This window comes from Gigantopelta aegis, chromosome 3 (assembly GCF_016097555.1).
Source record: "Gigantopelta aegis isolate Gae_Host chromosome 3, Gae_host_genome, whole genome shotgun sequence".
NCBI lineage: Eukaryota > Metazoa > Mollusca > Gastropoda > Neomphalida > Peltospiridae > Gigantopelta > Gigantopelta aegis.
This window is the reverse complement of record NC_054701.1, coordinates 82094522-82115345: the sequence shown is the minus strand read 5'-3', so window position 1 is coordinate 82115345 and position 20824 is coordinate 82094522. Positions and strand designations below refer to the sequence as shown.

Here is a 20824-nt window from a genome sequence, read left to right as displayed (position 1 = left end):
AGCTCAGTTGAAAAGCACTGCCTCCCACCACCATACAATACCAATTTACCCTAAGAAGGAGTGGTACATAGCTCAGTGGAAAAACACCCCCTCCCACCACCATACAATACCACTTTACTCCCAAGGAGCGGTACATAGCTCAGTGGAAAAGCACCCCCTCCCACCACCATACAATACCAGTTTACTCCCAAGGAGCGGTACATAGCTCAGTGGAAAAGCACCCCCTCCCACCACCATACAATACCAGTTTACCCCCAAGGAGCGGTACATAGCTCAGGAAAAGCACCCCCTCCCACCACCATACAATACCAGTTTACCCCCAAGGAGCGGTACATAGCTCAGGAAAAGCACCCCCTCCCACCACCATACAATACCAGTTTACCCCCAAGGAGCGGTACATAGCTCGGTGGAAAAGCACCCCCTCCCACCACCATACAATACCAGTTTACCCCCAAGGAGCGGTACATAGCTCAGGAAAAGCACCCCCTCCCACCACCATACAATACCAGTTTACCCTCAAGGAGCGGTACATAGCTCGGTGGAAAAGCACCCCCTCCCACCACCATACAATACCAGTTTACCCCCAAGGAGGGGTACATAGCTCAGTGGAAAAGCACCCCTCCCACCACCATACAATACCAGTTTACCCCCAAGGAGCGGTACATAGCTCAGTGGCAAAGCACCCCCTCCCCCCACCATACAATACCAGTTTACCCCCAAGGAGCAGTACATAGCTCAGTGGAAAAGCACTTGCCTGATATCTGGTCAGTCTAGGATCGATCCCCATTGGTGGGTCCATTAGAGTACATGTGTTTCTTGTTCTGGCCAGAGTACTACAACTGGTATATCAAAAACCGTGCTGTGCTATGATAGTATCCTGTCTGTGGGATGGTGCATATAAAAGATCTCTTGCTACTGATGAAAAAAATGTAGCAGGTTTTTTCTCTAAGACTATGTCAGAATTACCTAGTGTTTGACATCTAATAGCTAATGATTAATAAATCAATGTACTTTAGTGGTGTCATTAAACAACAAAAAAAATTGCACTTTTTTTTTTAATGATGTTCCTACTCACCATGCAACATCACAGTTTTTCACAACAAAATGTTTATCCCAAGAATGAATCCCTTTTTTTTTCTTTTTTCTAATAAATATTTTTGAGGTGATTTTGTAGAGAAGAACTGTTTGTGCAATTCACCTGCAGTTGTGATCTGAATTGAAGGTGGATTCTTAAAGTTGCAAGTGTCACCGTTTTATATTTTGCTATTTTTTTTACATGTATGTCCAGACATTTAATTTTGGATTTTTAAAAAAGTTTTGCCTAAAATTTATATGGTGTAGATATATGGAAATATATTTTAAGAATCTAAGTTAGGGGAGCAGTTAGTGCATCCCCTCAATTTTTCTCATGTCAAGATTTGGATAGGTTTTTTTTAAGTACTAGAAAAAGAAATATTTTTGGTTACTATGTGACCCATAACACTGACATATCTGATAAATGTGAGATAATGGCAGAAAGAATATCATAGTTTATTTTTTAAACTATTTTATACAGCAAAAGTTATTTTAAAGTTTTAATAAGACACCTCTGACCCGTTTGTCATAAAATAGCAGATTTAGTACCAAAAAGCACATTTTACATTCACCAGAGAAGGGAGGCAAGGACCCCCAGAGTAATATGAAAGAGCACCATGTCAGTTTAAAGGTGCCCTTTTAGTTCACTTGAAGAAAATCCTTTATTAATGTACCCTGATTTATTATTTTCCTCCTGTGGTCTTAATCCTAAATTGCATCTGATTCACAGTGCTGTATTGTTTATAAAAATAATGGCATAGTCCTGATAATGCATTATCTACATCAGGAAGATTTGTTAAACTTGTTCTCTTGTAATTACCTCACTGGGCTTAGATATGTTTAATTCTGTTATTACCACACCAATTACATTTTTATCCAAATGGTGATTGTTTATATATTGACCCAGTTTGTACAGTATATTTGCACCATATACATCCCAACATTAGGAGCTGGTTTTCATACAAATATATTTGATTCAAACTATTTATTTTACAAAAAAACAACAAAACATATTGGGATTTGTCAAATATATTTGGGAGGGGAGGGGGGGTGACGTGTTGTTTCATTAAAAAAAAAATTGACATGCAATGTCTATCACTGTCTGGTTTTTAAAAGGTTGTGGTATATCAGATTTACAACATAAACATAGCCAATGCCATTTTTAAAACTACTGATTGATTGTTCAAATCATTGGTGTTGGTGAAAATTATAATTGGTATTAGTGTCATCATATGACCTGTTTTTAGCAACCCATTTTGAATTTACATTTAAAGCTATTTATATTTGAATATATATGTTGTCAAGTTATGTTGTATAGGTTTATACTTTTGTTAGTGTTTTTGAACTGTTGAAGCAATGATTGAATGTGATAGCAGATTAATTGTTGTATATACAGGGGTTGAAATGTAAAAAAATTTACCACTATCCCAAAGGAATAGTGAATTTAAAAAAACACTATTCCGTCAAAAAATGTACTACCCCTTCAATTATTAATGTACCACTAGTTTTCCTGACTGCTACGTCGCCCTGTACAACATTGCATAACAAACAATTGTTTATATACCAGCCTATGCATTACTGCGTACTAGCTGGAATTACAAACGAACTTACTCCAAACATTATTCTCGATCAAAAAGACGTTTCAGTATTCCGTGCTTTATTTTCACTTTCATGAAGGAATATTGGAAGAATTGTTTTACTATTTGCGGAATAGCATAAAATTCGACCCCTGATATAGTTCTTTTAACAAATTGTTGATGGGTTTTTTTTTTACTCATCATTTCTTCTAAATAAAATTTCTCTAAATATAATCTTGTAATTGTTATTTGTAGCATAGGGCCCAGTTTCACAAAACATTATAAGCCTAGTTTTGCACGTAAACGTAAATTTACGACAAAACCACAATTCTTATTACTATTAAAGTACAATAAATAGCTATAAGTACACTTTTTTTATTTTTTCGTCCTTAACCTTTAGACTACTGGATTAATTTTTAACAAAAACCACGTTGAGTGGGTACAAGTTTATAATTTTTACTCACATATATTCACTCAAATGTTTCATAAATACATGAAATAAAGTTCATATATGAATCGGTAAGTATTATTTTCGTGTCTTTTTTTGTAATTTTTATTGTTTTAGATCGGCTAATGGTGGTTAAAATTAGGCAAAAAATCGAAAAAGTTGCGTTTACTTACGGGCATTTGTGGCCAGCTGTCCAGTATTTATGTCCATTATTCCCGATAACAGTGGTTTTCTGACCAGAATTTTTTTTTAAACCCGAACTACGATTCATATTGCAATATTTGGTAATTTTCGTTGTTGGTAAAACGATCAAATTTATTATTAAATTAGCTGTTACAATCAGCTATCGATCCCTGAAAATTACCGCGACGTGCCGCCATTGTTGTCAAGCGAAAATACTTGCCGAAAACCACTTTTTGAACTCAAAATTTCAAGGTATTTTCAGTTGAAAAAATCAAAACAAAAACCACCATTTTGAAAAAAAATCTTTTTTCTTTAATTATATTTCCGTTTCCGGTGAGTGTCGTGTGCAAAACGGCGGGAAATATGAATTGGGGAATGCACTGTATACAGTGTACAGTATATCGACTGACGTGACGTCGGGCGAGATATCTCGCCTGCAGTAGTCAGAAGGTTAAAATGCTCCATCTTCCATACTGGTGTAATTTTCTGTGTGCAGGGATGTGAGAGCTATGCGCAAATGTGTAAATGCATTTTTCCATTTCGTCTAAAAATACAAAAACATGATGTTCAATACTGTTGACCACACGAGGCTCATATGCATGTTTTCACGATTTCAAGTTTATGAGGTGTGCCTTATATTATAAGTTATAACCAGTTCAGATATGTTAGCATTAAATGCAATTTTTGGCAGTTCCAAGGGTTGCAAACAACAATTTTCCTTCAGGGGCCCTTGAGCAGCCCCTGGACCCCTGCCACAGTAAGCTTTTTTGTTCCAACTCCTGTCACATCCCTGTGTGTGAAATAGATGTCAAACACATGTAAACATATATCTGGTATAACTGCTAGTTGAAGATGTAAACTTATGATGCTTTGTGAAATTGGCTCCAGTACTATAGCTTGTTTTATTTTGTATTACAGATAAGTGTGAACATCTGCCAAAGAGAAGATTTATCTCCCTTTACTCTTGTAAGTATTTTAAACTACCAGTTATTTAAAAACAAATGTAAAACATTTATGAATTTGGTAGTTTTATGATTACTTAGTTGGCGTTCATTCAACAGTCAACACATCTTCAACAAACTGAACACATGAAATATATGTGTGTCAGTAGTTACATGGATGCAGAAGTAGCCTACAAAGTAAAACATTTTTAAAATGAAATAAAATCCAGGGCTCATTCTGAATAGATTTTTGTTAATGTTAACCAGTTTTCAATAAGATTCTGTGATGTTTGAATTTTTTTTTTTTAAATTAAAAAAAGACACTAATTTAGTCAAACTAATGTTACACAAATACAAAATGCTTCACCCAATTTGAGTAAAATTAACTTGGTAGATTGCTCACCTGAGGTGTTTGGGTCGAAGAATTACATGTTCTCGGTGAATCCATTCTCTGGTGGGTTTTTCTCCATCCCAACCAATGCTCCATAACTGGTATATTAAAGGCAGTGGTGTGTGCTGTCCTGTTTTTTTTAGAAAGTGAATATAAATAAATGATCCCTTGCTGCTTGAATGGGAATGACATTGATACTGGAAAGATGACATTTTTGTTTTTAGAATGATTGACAAGTTTTAATGAAAATTTTTTGCTATAGATATGTTTTTGTTGTATTTCTGAAGTCATCTGTCATTTTGGGGAACAGGATGTGGTAAAGTGCTCATTTGATGTGCAGTTGGTGCGAGATTGATCCCCGTCGGTGGGCCCATTGGACTATTTCTCGTTCCAGCCAGTGCACCACGACTGGTATATCAAAGGCCGTGGAATGTGCTATCCTGTTTGTGGGATGGTGCATATAAAAGATCCCTGGCTACTAATGGAAATATGTAGCGGGTTTCCTCTGTAAGACTATATGTCAAAAATACCAAATGTTTGACATCCAACAGTCAATGTTTAATAAATCAATGTGATCTAGTGGTATTGGTAAACAAAACAAACTTTTGTTTTGTTCATCCATCATTTTGTGAGATGTTACATTTGCTTGATTAATTTTGACTTTATTTAACTTTCAAATAATTTAATAACCCTATGTTTGACGTCAAAATACCACTATACTACTTTGATCTTTTTCGAGTTAGCCGATATTTCACATATTAACCAGTAATATAAAAACTACAGGAAGTAAACCGACAGTACCCCATTTGAATAATGTTCCTGTTAAATATGTAGGTGCTGATGGTTGTTTTCCTTATAGTATATGTATTAGAGATTAATATGTCAAATATTTGTTATTAGCGAACTCGAACATGATCGATATATTTAAAATCAAACATCTATAGGGTTATTGTTGTATTAGAGTGCCAACCTCTGAGAATTGATAATTTGCATAAATCAGAATTGATAATTTGCATAAATGATTTATGGGTTACGCAAGAACAAATTCACATAACCCATTTAGTTTTCATGTAACCCATCACGAACATGTAAATGATGTCATAAATTCAATGCACAAACACAAAATGGGTTATGCAAAACTATACTTACGCGAGCGAAGCTCGAATAAAATATCATTCTCGCAATTTTCAGATTCCTGGATTGGGAATCTTTGCCTAGCCATGGGTAGGCAGCCATTCCGTGTACTCACTATACAGTTATCTCTAACGGCAGAGAGCTATCATAACCATCCAAATGCAGGGCACAATATTTCACGAGAACCGCTGTTCTGTTCGCATGTCTGTTACACAACTTTAAAATCACAGGAACTGCTAATCAGTTACATGGTTAACAATTATATTCTAAAATTAAAAGTACCATATATCAGTGATAAAAGTAAAAATCAGTTTATGTTTTAGATACATTTGAACCACCAAGCTAGCACAGAACTGTAGTTCAAGTGTTTTAGGATTAGGTAGGCCTAACTCATTGGTTACAAGAACTATATTTACGTAACGAAACCGGTTACCTAAGTATAACTTACAGGAACTGACTTCTGGTTGCCTAAGATTTTGAAATATTGTCCCCTGCAATGTCCGTCAAGCTCTCTGATGGCAGAGTACTCGAGCTAGCATCCGTGCCATATTTTACAATTTGCTGGAATAGATAGCTGGTTTTACTATCCCATATTTCCTGTTTTATTAGCTTTTCTAACATGTTTTCAATAAAACTGTTCGTTATAGTAAAACCACTGATCAATATTGACAAATTAAAAAACTAAGTAGAATTATCCCCCAATTTAAAAAAAAACAACCCAGTAAACTGTTGAAAGAGAGGAAAACCCTTAATAGGCTGAGCCTTTAAGAAAAGTATCCTACACAGAATAAAATATCACATCAGACTAAGTAGGCTACATGTTTTTTTCAAATGAGCTTTCAGATAATTAGGAAAAATATACTGGGTGTTGTTGCAAGAACAGACTTTGTCATTGTTAGTAATTAGTGCATACGTCTATGTAATCAAAGTATTAATGTATATTGTCAGTAATTGGCTAGTGTATAAATCTGTAATTCAAGCAATTATGTCTGTTTGGAATATATATTTTTTTGTGATTCAAGCAAGTATCTATGATTCATGCTTATTCTTTATTTATTAGTCCCCTACCAGTCCAAACAGAGGTTACTATAGGTTTTATCTCCATCCTGCCTGCCTGTCTGTCCATTCATCCATCCATCCGTCCCACATACAGTTTTTCAGAAGTTTTTTTTCAACAATGCCTTCAAATATTTAGCTGTCATTTTGTGTGTAGCTTTATCATATAATATTAAAGATCAAGTGTGACTTTGATGATGATTTACCCATTTGTAATAGATACAGAAATTAGTTTTTTGGATTTCCCCCGCAATGCCGAATTATTTTGTATGTCTTTACAATATACTATAATTACAGAATAATTTTGTTTATGAACAGTTTTTTTCGACAATGACTGAAAATAAAAAACTTTTTTTTATTTTTTTATTGCTTTATCATGTACTGTTACAGTGTTACAGAATAAGTTTTAACTTTCATGACAATTTACTCTCCTTTTTTTACAGAGTTATGTCCCTTCAACTTAGGAGATACAAAACTTTGTCGGGCCGGGACATGTATTGTTTTAGCAGTACTCCCTGGATGCTTATTTTTACTTGCCTACATATGGAGTATCAGTATTACCTTCACATGCTTGTGACATTCTGGTTATATTTTTTCTCACGACTGGCATATCAAAGGCCGTGGTATGTACTACCCTGTCTGTGGGATGGTGCATATAAAAGATTCCTTGCTGCTAATCGAAAAGAGTAGCCCATGAAGTAGTGACAGTGGGTTTTCTCTCTCAATATCTGTGTGGTCCTTAACCATATGTCTGACGCCATATAACCGTAAATAAAATGTGTTGAGGGCATCGTTAAATAAAACATTTCTTTCTTTCTTTTTTCATATCTTTTCTGTAAAGCTTTTAAAATTACATTTTGAGAAACACTTGTTATTAAGCACATTATAATTTACAAAAATATATGGTACTGGTAATATGAATATTCAATTTGTTTTATGATTTATAACAAACTAACAAGTTTTATTGCCTATATTTCTGTACTCCTTGTCACCAAAACCCCACAGATATTTGAATTTCTTAAAGCCGGTACAGACGAACGTTAAAAAACGCAGCGATAAGCATTAAAAATTGCCATCCGGCAAAAAAACGAATGGACCCAGTAAAAATGCACCATGTATGACTACTTTATTGCATTTTTGAATACTGTGATGCATATTCAGACATCAAACATGTTTGATATTGAATGGATGAATGCATGCATATCAAGACAAATCCAATTGAAAATAATCTTTGTGCACCAATTTGCGTCTGCATTGTGTTGAGATTTTTTATATTAACCAATCGGCCTTTCGAAATGGCGTCATCCACAGACACCACGAGGATACAAAAAAGTCCTTTTTACTAAATAACCGTGTCTGTACCAAGTCAATACACAGAGCACATTGACAGGATTATGAAGGCAGCTCTTACAGTACTTCGATGTACGTAAAATCAATGACACAATATGTCTCAACACCTTTTCGGCTTCATAATTTGTTTTCATTGTATCATTTGTGCACCTCTTCACTGTCAGATTTTGAAATTTAACTGAATATTTTCTGCAAAGCATGATCGTCATGTATGCTGCCATTTTGTACATGTGACATGATTACATCACAACTGAAAATTCCCCCCCCCCCCCCCCCCCCCGAACTTCTTGATCCATTGCTGGTTGAAAGTTGACACAATGCAAGTAGGCATGCACAAGCAGAGTGCATCTAAAATGGGATTTCGCTGAGATTTTTAATATGTCGCTGCATTTTTTAACGCTTGTCTGCATCCGGCTCAAGTCTCTGCCATGGATGCAGATTTTTATTTTGAAGAACATATTTTGGTATGTTAGAAGGGAAGTGCTCTTTGTTCAAACTAGGGGTAAAGTGTTTCGCTTTCTTCAGGTGTGTAGGGTCTTGGTATCACTCACACATCTAAAATAAACATTTTAAGTTGTTCATGTTGTACTGCAATTTTTATGCCCTTTTCCTAATACCTTGTTTTTATTGTTTTAAATACTCAATTATGTTGAAAACACTTCAGCAGAAAATTGGCCAACTTGTCATCTGACAATGTTTACATTTCTGTAGATCTATAAGGCACCATAACTAAATTGGGATCTCATTCTCATAAATTGTTGGGGTGGGATTTAGCTCAGTCGGTTGAGTGCTCGCCTGAGGTGCTTTTTCTCATTCCAACCAGTGCACCACAACTGGTCAAAAGCCGTGATATGTGCTTTCTTGTCTGGGGAAAGTGTATATAAAAGATCCCTTGCTGCATTAGAAAAATGTAACGGGTTTCCTCTGTTGACTATAAGTTAGAATTACCAAATGTTTGGCATCCAATAGCCGATAATTAATTAATCAATGTGCTCTAGTGGTGTCGTTAATTGGGAAATCCGTGCCCACTTCTTTTTACATCTCGTCCATGTCTATTTTACAACTGCGTAAATCGCTGTATACATTTTCTGTATGCATCTTGGGTAATTATTTTGAAGGGGGCGGGACTTAGCTCAGTGCTCGCTTGAGGTGCTTATATCACAGGATCGAACCGCCTCAGTGGATCCATTCAGCTGATTGCTTTTTTTTCTTGTTCCAACCAGTGCACCACAACTGGACAAAGGCTGTGGTATGTGTTTTTGTTAGACTGTGGGAATGTGCATATAAAAGATCCCTTTGCTGCATTAGAAAACATGTAGCGGGTTTCCTCTGATGACTATAAGTCAGAATTACCAAATGTTTGACATCCAATAGCCAATGATTAATTAATCGATGGTGTCGTTAAACAAAACAGACTTTATTTAGAAATTTTTGCTTCGGTTATTACGGAAAGGGTAAGTTCTAAAAAACACCCACAATAATTGATGTCGTTTTTTCTGTTATTACATTTCCTTCAATTTTACAGAGAGCATCTGCTTCAGTTTCTTTTTGCAGAATAACATTTTTACTTTACTGAAATTAACCTGCTTATTTTGAGACTCCAATAATTACTGTAATTAAATAAGTAGATGACTTGTAAACTTCTGTTTATTTGGTATCATAGGTTTTAAGCATTGACAACATACAGCCAGTTTGGTCACAGCAAAGAACAGTTTTAAAGTTTTGTTTTTGTTTAATGACACCACTAGAGCACATTGATTATTTTATAGTCTTAGAGAGGAAACCTGCTACATTTTCCCATTAGTAGCAAGGGATCTTTTATATACACCATCCCACAGACAGGATAGTACATATCACAGCCTTTGATCTACCAGTCGAGGTGCACTTTTTGGAATAAGAATAGCCCAATGGGCTCACCAACGGGGATCAATCCCAAACTGACCGCGCATCAAACGAGGGGCACTTTACCACAGAGCTACGTCCCGCCCCTTGGCGGTCATATTTTGGGGAGAAAGTCTGGTATACGGCTGTCACACCCATCGATATTTTCCTGTGTGAAACATAGGTTACAACTACATCTATATAATAGTAAACCATGGTATATAATAATAGTACATCAATGGGTAGTGTTATTTCATAGTAATTTTAAAGACTGTGTACTCTAAATGTGATCTGTGTAATATAATACACACACTGGGTAGAATTATTATGACATACATGTTTTTAATAGTACCAGCATATTCAGGGTATTAAGCAGGTAACATTTTGTTTAAAAAAAAATTGATTACCAATATTTCTAACAGATTGAAAATTGATTAACAGCTACTGTATAATGTTTTAATCGCAGTGCAATACTGAACAAAACAGTCCTTGTAGTCTACCTTGGATTTTGTGACCCCATCCTAACATTTAATCCAAACCATAAACATCTCCAAGTCCATCTTTGTGACCAGTTATTTTCTTGTGTTATAATTATTGATATTGAGATTGGCAAAAGTTTGATGATGGCAACCATTTAACACCTTTGTTATTGTCTGTGGTTTTCAGTATTCTTGCTGTGTGGAAATTAAAGGAGGGTGGCCATGCGGCACCACACCCTTTTAAAAAAAAAAAATTAAAAGCAAAAAAAGGGGGGAGGGAGCTTGGTTACCATATTGTTGTCTGTTGGTCGACTTTGTGGAAAGACATACTCATTATTTTGGCTACAAAAAAGTTTATACGAAATACAGCCTGACTCGTCTTTTAATTGAATCGAAGATGTCAGTCTGACATTCACAGGCAGTTCCAATTTTGCTGAACTGATCAAAGTTTTACTATTATTATTTTAATAAAGATTTCAAGATGTACGAAAAACAATAAAGATGTTTGTAAAGTGATCCCCATATGTCGGACACATTTTTTGTTATTTCCATCTTCATCGAATGAATTGATCACTGTGATAAAATATTTGGCACCCAAAATAAATGATTTTAATGATAAACACTACCACTTCCGTTGTTTTTATAAGGGGTGATATCCCCAAAAATGAAAAGTTTATAATATTTTATAAAGAATTGCTGAATAAACACAATGACAGAAATGACAGATTGTAAAATTCATTAGTTAAACCAATTATATCTACAATTGAGGACGAAATATCAGACGATAGTTAGTGGAAACAAAAGACATGTGACAAATTTGGCGCCAAATAAGTGGGGTTTTTCAATTGGAGATTGCTAAATTTAAAAAAAAAAGTTTTTATTGCTCAAATAAAATATAACTTTTAGTGTGTGTATTAAACATACAAATGGATACATGTATGGGACAACTTAGAGGCTGTTAAAAATACTGTTAAATTACGTTACGATAACTCGTAAATTTTTCGTCAGTTTCTTTTTCGTACACACAACGCAGCTTGTTTCCTTTGATGTGTGCAGACTAATCATTGTTTTTTGTGTGTGTGGACAAAAGTGTGTATTTGGAAGTAGCGGAGATAGGTGCTGTAAAATAGACTAGGGTGTGGGAAAATAAAGAGGGGAGCAGAAAAATAAAGGAGGGCGGCAAAACGTGAAAGGGGTGCAGCAAAATGCAATAGTGGGGCGGGCCGCCACCACTTAAATGAGGTAGCGAGAACACTGGGTTTTAGACACTTCAATCCAAAAGCATCAATCTAGTTATCAAGATGTTAATATGCTAACTGGTTAAAGTGCAGAATTAATATACAGGGTATCAAGGTTTCATAATACTAATTAAATTGAAAAATAAATATACAATAACATGTTGTAATTATATGATGTGTTGTTGAGCACGTCGCTATTGAGCATGCTGGTTGGAATGGGAAAAAATCCAACAGTGGTTCTATCCTACAATCCAAGCACTTCAGGCAAGACAGAGTTAAATCCTGGCCCTTTAAAAAAAACAAAATAATAAAATGAGCAGTCTTTTTGTCGGCATTCATATTGAAAAATCATTGTCTGTTCATTTTTTATTTCCAGTTGTACTGAGGTGTCGTTAAACATTCGTTCTTTTCAGCCATTCATTCTGATTTGAAGAAAGCCATCCAAGTGTATAACTTGGCCTGTTGCTTTGGTCTGAAAACCTACGATTACCGTGAACAGTTGTTGAAATTATTTCTCAGGCCGATTTGTGTGCCTTGTAAAACTCCACTTGAACACTAAGTAGTCTGATTGTCGAGAATGAATACACTTGTCACGGCAAGAACTTTATGCCAATGTCTTTGAGCTCTTATATGGTCACATCCCATGTGCTTGGGTGTAGATTAACAATAATAGCACCCATCAGCTGCTAAAGTTTTTTTTTCGTTTTTTTTCTTTCCTTTTTCGCATGCATTAAGAAATTCTTGATTGTATGCATAGCATTTGTTACTTTTACTGCTTCAGCTGCGGGGGAATTGGCGAGATGAATAATATTTTATGTTTGGTCTTATACAGATCAGACTAATTATGCAATCACAAAACACCAAGTGCTTGACGTCACATTTTGCATAATTATGACAATCAATCGGCCATAAAACAGTTTGTAAATGGAGCCATAAAATCCAAAACAAAGATACAAATTTGCCATTTATGCATTATGGCGTTAACAGTTGAGAAAACTTCTCTCTGATCTCATTGAGTTACCCGCCCTTTGTAATCAGCCAACTGAACTCGCGATCGTAAACTACTCGCATTAGTCATTGAACAACTTTGGTTGCCTGCGCATAATTTTTACGACTTACCCCGACACGCAGATGACTAATGAAAAACGCCGACTCGCGGATCCATTTGAGAAGTTATGGACACGTGAATTCATCTGTAAAACGGCCTTTTCTGCCCACTTTGATGGTTAATCAATAGTTTTTAAATTTTTGTTGGTTGGGCCGTGTGACACGCTTGCTGGTCATAATTCACAGTGATCTCACATCAAAGACAGGGCTGTGTAGATGATTTTTAACAGTCCCACAAGTCGGCTGTCAGTTTTTTATGTTTTTAGATAATCATTAACTACAGAGGAAGTTCCTAGTTTGATGTTTGCTGAACATGAATAAATGTTAAAAAAAAGGGGGAAAAAAGGAGGGATTTAAAAAGGAATACTTTTGATTTCAGCAAATGTATTTTTGTATTTAGTTACCCTTAAAGGGACTGTCTCGAGTTTGAAGATATTGTAAGATGTTTTCAACTAATGGGTTTTTTGGTGATTAAAAAAAAAAAATTAAGTAATTTTTTTTTTTCTTCAGAATATCGGTGACTATATATCAATCATGTTTACAGTCAAATACAAGTCATTTTTAATTTTATTTGGCAGTATATATATTTTCGGTTGTATGAAATATTGGAAGGTAAAATCCAGGTTGAGGTTGAGATACTACACATACCTTGTTTATTGTAAAATACTTTTATTATGTAACTTACAAGGCTCACACTGGGAATAATTTAGTTTCAGCCAGTTTTTAGATATCTAGAGGATTGGTATGTCTTTGAAAAAATTACAGAATTGCCAATTTAGACAAAATGTTATAAGCCAAATATTAAATCTTGAGAGGTGGGATCTAGATTACCGTATATCTTCGCTTATAAGTCGAATTATTTTGACCCCAAAATTATTTTATAACTTGGGGGGTCGACTTATAAGAGGGTAAACAAATTTCACCAAAAAATAGTACTGTTTTGGGGATTATTTTACAAGTTTTATTGTTGAAGTATGCCATGTATTTATACTCAAATATGTTAATTTGACACATTTATTTTTTATAACCAATTTATTTTGGCATTAGATTGGTTATGCGAAAAGGGTACGATCTCACTCGCATGCCAAGACAACAGCCACTTAGTTAAATTAACAGTCATCTAATAGCAAAAATGTAAACAATACTAACTACCTGTTGCCTGAATTTATTTTGAAATCTGGTCACTGGCATTAATGGTTGTTCAAACAATGTTTTGTCGGTGATTAACTTCATGAATATTACTGAGCTTTCCCTTAAAATAGACTGATCTCTGCAGTTCACTAGAGCAATAGGGACACACATCATTTGGTACAAAAACCAGTGTACTTTCCAGAGTTATCCTCCTTACATGTATTAATATGGCGGCAAAACATGATACTTTCAGTTTTATCGTAGTGATCTGTTGTCAGTGTTTATAAATAAAGTTGTTGTCTGTGCACAAAACTATCTGTACAGTGCCATACAGTAACAGTCAAACAGCTTTCACTATCTACTAAGGGAATATTTTGTTTTGATGCTATGTAATAATGATAGTTTGATTGGAATAGTCTGATTATATTGCGATGTACAAAACGTGAAAACCGAAGTTTGTAAAATAATTTTCTTTTGTTCAAATATTGAACATTATTGTTCTCATGTGCTGAAAATAAGAAATATTTCAATATTTATAAGTTGTTTTTCATGGGTCGACTTATAAACGGGTCAATAAAAAAAATAAGTTTACGGGGCTTGAAATTAGGGACTCGACTTATAGCCGAGATCGACTTACAGGCGAAGATATACGGTATTGGGTAGAGCATTCACCTAGTCATTGTAATGTCTGGTCGAACTGCCACAGCGGACCAATTCTCTAATTGGGGACTTTCATGTCTCAACCAGTGCCATAGCTGAAGATGAATACATTGATGTGTTCTAATGGGAGGGCTCACCCTGTACATTACCAGATTAGCTAATTGTTAATTTCAATACAAAATGGCTAAAAATTTAGACAGGCTAATAAAATGTTCCTCATATTAACCACATTTAAATGATTTTTCAAGGAAATGTTCTACATTTCTCAAACTTGGCTAAACTAAAATTTGTTCCACTGTGAGCCTTGAGTGGGATCGTTACACAAAACAAACTTTAATATTTGACTGCCGGTTCAACCTAAGATTACGAAATATTGTCCCCTGAGACCTTTGCTGATACTCAGTAGCAGTAGCTATGTGGCAGAAGCAGGGTTTTGGACTAGACAAAGTAAAAGTTTTTTCTGTTTAACGACACCACTAGAGCACATTGATTTATTAATCGTCAGCTATTGGATGTCAAACATTTGGCAATTTTGACATATAGTCTTAGAGAGGAAACCCACTACATTTTTCCATTAGTAACAAGGGATCTTTTATATGCACCATTTCAAAGACAGGATAGCACATACCATGACCTTTGGTATAACAGTCGTACACTGGCTGGAACGAGAAATAGCCCAATGGACCCACCGATGGGGATCGATCCCAAACTGACCATGCATCAAGCAAGTGCTTTACCACTGGGCTTTGTCCCACCCCGTATTTTAAGTGTGCTGGGGTGTCCTTAACAAAACTTTTTGTACACCATCTAAATTTGTGATGCTCCAATAATCAGTTGTAGCAAAACAAATGGATGGGTTTAACTCTACTGCTGTGATGGTTGATTATTTAAATTTGTAATCAATTGTCATGGAAAATGTTATCTGTATTTTTTCCTTAGTTGATGTAAATATGTTTGTTTTCATCTGCAAATTAAAGTAACAGGTCGTTTTTAACTCTACTGCATATTTTTAACTATTAGGCATTTCTTGACAAATGAAATTGGACATTACTTACATTTTACATTTTTAACCATTAAATATTTCTTGATAAATGAAATCAAACATTATTTAGATTTTATTGTTGTGATTATCCATTTCCATTCATTCATCCAAAGTGTTTCTAGTCACTAATGTTTCTAATACCATGGACTGCATTTTAAAGGATATTTTCCCTATTGTTGTGATTATCCATTTCCATTCATTCATCCAAAGTGTTTCTAGTCACTAATGTTTCTAATACAATGGACTGCATTTTAAAGGATATTTTCCCTATTGTTGTGATTATCCATTTCCATTCATTCATCCAAAGTGTTTCTAGTCACTATAATGTTTCTAATACCATGGACTGCATTTTAAAGGATATTTTCCCTATTGTTGTGATTAACCATTTCCATTCATTCATCCAAAGTGTTTCTAGTCACTAATGTTTCTAATACCATGGACTGCATTTTAAAGGATATTTTCCCTATTGTTGTGATTATCCATTTCCATTCATTCATCCAAAGTGTTTCTAGTCACTAATGTTTCTAATACCATGGACTGCATTTTAAAGGATATTTTCCCTATTGTTGTGACTATCCATTTCCATTCATTCATCCAAAGTGTTTCTAGTCACTAATGTTTCTAATACCATGGACTGCATTTTAAAGGATATTTTCCCTATTGTTGTGACTATCCATTTCCATTCATTCATCCAAAGTGTTTCTAGTCACTAATGTTTCTAATACCATGGACTGCATTTTAAAGGATATTTTCCCTATTTCTGTATCACACTCTTTGTTTGATATATTGTAACTTTATCCAAATGTGTTAACATGTTTGTAAATTAACCAGTGTTAATTTCTACGTGTTAAAACTAAGGTCTGCAACTTTAAAAAAGGATATTAAATTGTTATTATTATATTAAAGGTAAAAGTATCATATTTTTTTTATCCATTCCAGCGAACATGACAATGCTCCCTATAATTAAATTCTATTTTTGTTCATATAATTCTAACCAACTGTGCACACCAATTATGATCAGTGATGAAATACCATCTAATCTCCAACACTAGTTGAATTAGTAATAGAGCTGGGCGGTATTGAAATTTGAAGTTGGTATTTTTGGGGTGATTTACCTCATTGTCAGTATGGTATTCGGTCTTGATACAATACCAATACCGATATCGAGTGGTATTTTCAGTATGCTTGCCTTTAAATGCATGCATGAGTTATGGTTCACCTGCTAATTTCATCTAAATAAAATTAAATTCCGTACACAAGGCTCTCATCTGATTTATACCCAACCCATTTTGCATTTGTCAGATATATTGTTAGTGCTTTACTAAATGGCGCAAAAGATTTCTCAATACAGAAATTTCTGTATTTTGAAATTTGCTTGGTATGGCAAATTGGTATTGACATAATACTGATACCAAACGGTATATATGGTATATCGCCAAGCTCTATATGGTAGATATGTTCCAAACACAGGGAAAGTTGTCAGAGGAAATCAGAAAAGATATTGCTGTTGCCACATTAAGTATTATCTTCCAGTTAGTATCAAGGTATCTTATGTGCAGTTCTTCACAGACAGGTCAGCACATACCATGACTTTTGATATACAAATTATGGAGCCATGGTTGGATAAAAAAATAAGTCAATAATCCGATGGATCCACTAAAGGAAATAGATCCTATGTCTCATTGCACCTCAGTCAAGGTGCTCTTATCACCAAGTTTCACATTCCAGCTAGTACATCACAACTGGTATTTCAAAGGTCATGGTATGTGCTATCTTGTCCAGTGTTCTCGCTGCTCCATTTAAGTGGGGCGGCCCGCCCTGCTATTGCATTTTGCCGTCCTCCTTTCACGTTCTCTGCCCTCCTTTATTTTTCTGCGCCCCTCTTTATTTTCCAGCACCCTACTATATTTTCCAGCACCTATCTCCACTATTTCCAAATGCACACTTTTTTTCACACATAAAAAAAACCCACAACGATCAGTCTGCACACTGGACATCAAAGAAAACAAGCCGCGTTGTGTATGAAAAAGCAACTGACGAAACATTTACGACAGTTACCGTAATGTAATTTAATTGTATTTTTAACAGCCTCTATTTTGTCCCATACTTGTATCCATTTTTATGTTTAATACACACAATAAAAGTTATATTTTATTTGAGCAATGAAAACATTTTAATTTTTTATGGATTCGGCAATCTCCAACTGAAAACCCCCCACTTATTTGGTGCCAAATTTGTCACGTGATCAGAACGGTCACTCTATCTTTTGTTTCCACTAACTGTCGTCTGATATTTTGTTCTCAGTTACAGATATAATTGATTGTAACTGACAATTTTTACTTTCTGTCATTTCTGTCATTCTGTTTATTCAGCAGTTCTTATAACATTGTAAACTTTTCATTTTGGGGGGATATCACCGCTTATAAAATCAGTGGAAGTGGTAGTGTTTAGCATTAAAATCCTTCATCTTGGGTGCCAAATAATATATACACCGCCACTACAAAAACAAAATTTTTTATCAGTTGGCTATAATATTTTATCACATTCGATGAAGATGGGAATAACAAAAACGATAACACTGCTGTCTGTGGGATGGTGCATTTAAAAGATCCCTTGCTACTAATGGAATTTTTTTTGTGGATTTCTTCTCTAAAACTATGTCAGAATTACCAAATTTTTGACATCCAATAGCCGATGATTAATAAATCAATGTGCTCTAGTGTTGTCAGTAAACTAAATAAACATTTTCACTCTAAAACTATGTCAGAATTACCAAATGTTTGACATCCAATAGTCGATAATGAATAAATCAATGTGCTGTAGTGATGTTAAACAAAGCAAACTAACTATCACCCAGTAAATCCTGCCTCTGTTTGGCCAGACTGAGTACACATTACTTATTTATGGTTTTTATGTAGAACGCATGTTGGGGAAACAGGCATCAAGTATATGCCATAATACAGACAAAGCTTGTTTTTCCTAACTAAACTGGGTGCAAATCTGGAGCATTAGGGCCCTTCCAAATTTTATTGCCCTCATCATGGATTCTGTTTTCTGCAAAAACCGTCAAATGCCATTGGGCGAAAAAACATCAGACAAGTTGAAGAACCATAAAATAGTCTGATGAGTTTTGAAGTCTGCAAATGTCTGTAATTGGATATGAAGGAAATTGCTTCTTGAAGAAGAATAAATTTCTAGATGCATATTCCATCATATGTGTGCACTTTTGATGGAGTTGTTTCAGAGGAGCAGTTCCATATTGCTGACTTCCTGCTTTCTCTGTAGAGGTTTTATAAAATCCAGATTTATCTTGGGATTTGGTAATCACACGAGATCTGTCTGCCGGTAAAACAGGTGAGTCGGCTGCTTTCTCTTCATCACATGTTGGCGAATGTACTTCTTAAAGAGCCTGCTCTCACTTTGATGCAATTGCAATGTGTTTTCTTGTATATATCGTAGCCCAGTGGGAAAACACTCACTTGATGCGTGGTCGGTCTAGGATCGACCCCCCTCAGTGGGCCTGTTGGGCTATTTCTCGCTCTAGCTAGTGCATCACAACTGGTATATCGAAGGCCGTGGTATGTGCTATCCTGTCTGTGGGATGGTGCATATAAAAGATCCCTTGCTACTAATGGGAAAATGTAGCGGGTTTCATCTCTGACTGTGTCAAAATTACCATATGTTTGACACCCAATGTGCTCTAGTGGTGTCCTTACACAAAACAAACTTTCTTGTATTTATAGTACATTTTTAATAGCTAAAATTACATGAGATGAGATGAAATACATTTTCTTGTGTGGAATATCACTGTCTCTGTATATGCAATATGTTAATGATGTTTCTGTGATTAATTACTACTGAAAATTTATCTGTTGGGCTCTCCGGCCTCGGTGGCATAGTGGTTAGGCCATCGGTCTATAGGTTGGTAGGTACTGGGTTCGGATCCAAGTCGAGGCATGGGATTTTTAATCCAGATACCAACTCCAAACCCTGAGTGAGTGCTCCGCAAGGCTCAATGGGTAAAACACTTGCACCGACCAGTGATCCATAACTGGTTCAGCAAAGGCCATGGTTTGTGCTATCCTGCCTGTGGGAAGTTCAAATAAAAGATCCCTTGCTGCTAATCGGAAAGAGTAGGTCATGTAGTGGCGACAGCGGGTTTCCTCTCAAAATCTGTGTGGTCCTTAACTATATGTCTGACACCATATAACCGTAAATAAAATGTGTTGAGTATGTCGTTAAATAAAACATTTCTTTTCTTTCTGTTGGGCTCTATTGATATTCTTTTTGATTAGCAGCAAGGGATCTTTTATATGCACCATCTCACAGATAAGATAGTACACACCACGGCCTTTGTTACACCAGTTGTGGAGCACTGACTGGAATGAGAAATCTATCGATAGATTAATCAATTACAAAAATATTTAATCGATTGTTGTTGAAAACGTTGACCGACTGTTTCTATAGTAAAAACCCATATCCAGTTACCTAAAATCTAGAATTACCTAGAATTAGGAAGATGTTTGTTTTCATCTTGATGTTTGTTTAATAGTCCAAACCAGATTTTAGCTCCCAAAAATTTTGTATGTATGAAAAAATATGACCACTGAAAACAGATATTCTAAACAAGAAAATGTATTTAATGTTATGTTAGTCACTAAAATGACTTATGATGGACAATCCCTTTAAAAATATTATTCTCTGAAATGGCCACTCACAAACTCTCTACCACTATATCATCTAATGGTACAGAATTAAAGTTGTTTTTTAATGATGCCACTAGAGCACATTGATTAATTAATCATCTGCTATTGGATGTTAAACTTTTGATAATTCTGACATGCAGTCATTAGAGGAAACATGCTGCATTTTTCCTTACACAGCAAAAAAAAGAAAGAAAGAAAAATGTTTTATTTAACAACGCACTCAACACGTTTTATTTACGGTTATATGGTTAAGGACCACACAGATTTGGAGAGGAAACCCACTGTCGCCACTTCATGGGCTACTCTTTCCGATTAGCAGCAAGGGATCTTTTATTTGTGCTTCCCACAGTCAGGATAGTACAAACCATGGCCTTTGTGAACCAGTTGTGGATCACTGGTCGGTGCAAGTGGTTTAAATTGAGCCTT

General features: G+C 35.3%; 1 protein-coding gene across 1 annotated transcript in view; it reads left to right on the top strand.

The window, feature by feature from the left end:
• Positions 1–4206: 4206 nt before the first annotated feature.
• Positions 4207–20824, top strand: part of LOC121369164 (plexin-A4-like) — an 80501-nt gene continuing 63883 nt past the window's right edge. The window contains exon 1 of the mRNA XM_041494062.1: positions 4207–4248. The gene's annotated coding sequence lies outside the window, so the exon portion shown is untranslated. The remainder of the gene's footprint in view (positions 4249–20824) is intronic.